The sequence below is a fragment of the Mustelus asterias genome, chromosome 28 (genome assembly GCF_964213995.1).
Source record: "Mustelus asterias chromosome 28, sMusAst1.hap1.1, whole genome shotgun sequence".
NCBI lineage: Eukaryota > Metazoa > Chordata > Chondrichthyes > Carcharhiniformes > Triakidae > Mustelus > Mustelus asterias.
The window spans coordinates 21,165,346-21,166,518 of record NC_135828.1 but is presented as its reverse complement, the minus strand read 5'-3'; positions in this window follow the sequence as shown (position 1 = coordinate 21,166,518).

Below are 1,173 nucleotides of genomic sequence, written 5' to 3'. Positions count from 1 at the left end.
CTTGATCTACATGCTCCAAGCTGATGGTGCAATGCCTGCTCCTTTCTCCCAGGCTTGATCTCATTTGCATCTTAATCAAAAAGGCCTAGATGCCATTTTAAAAAATTGCTTCAAATGAAGTCTCAGTGTAACCTCTGACTTTTATCAAGTGCAGGATAGCAAAACTACACTTCATCTCAGCCAAAAGACTCCCACACATCAAATGTGGATTTACCCTCAAACAGCCACTCTGCACCCCCCCCCCCCCCCACACCTCATCTACATTCCCTAGCTCCTGCTTAACACTTGTAGTTAGCCTTGCCCCAGTTTAGTACTTCACTCTGGGACCACTATCCAAGCATCTTGAAACTTATAGAATTGTGACCATGGTTCCCAAAATGGTCCCCTCCGGAGACAATCACCTGTCCAGGCTACGGGACACATTCACAGTTCTCCAGCCTCTGTACTCTGGCCCTTTGATTTCTCTGCCTTGCACTCTCCCTTCCTGCTTTTTTTCTGTCCCCACTTCCTGCATTGGTTCCCATCCCCCTGCCACACGAGCTTAAACCCTCCAACTGCACCATAGACACTCCTTCAGAAATTAGTTCCAGTCCAGCCCAGGTGCAGACCATCTGATTTGTACTGGTCCCACCTTCCCCAGAACTGTTCCAATGTCCCAGGAATTGGATTCTGTCTCTCAAGCCATGTATTCATCTCAGCTATCCTGACATTCCTACTCTGAATAGCACAGGTAGCAATCCTGAGATTACTACCTTAGGAGGTAAATCTAGACCCTTCATTCACACTACTGAAGCCTGTACTCACATGGCTGGCACAAATTGTACAGGAAACAGTTAAGTTTGTGTCACAAGTAGGCATAAATTCACACAATGAAGTTACTGTGAAAATCCCCTAGTTGCCACATTCCGGCACCTGTTCGGGTACACCGAGGGAGAATTTAGCATGGCCAATGCACCTAACCAGCATGTCTTTTGGACTGTGGGAGGAAACCCACGCAGACATGGGGAGAATGTGCAGACTCCAGTGACCCAAACTGGGAATCGAACCTGGATCCCTGGCACCGAGACAGTAGTGCTAACATCTGTGCCATCCCAGCAAGTACTAGGCAGAAGTTAAATGCTTAAATTCAGAGGTCAGTATTGACACAGGATGAATGAAAAGACAAAGCAATAA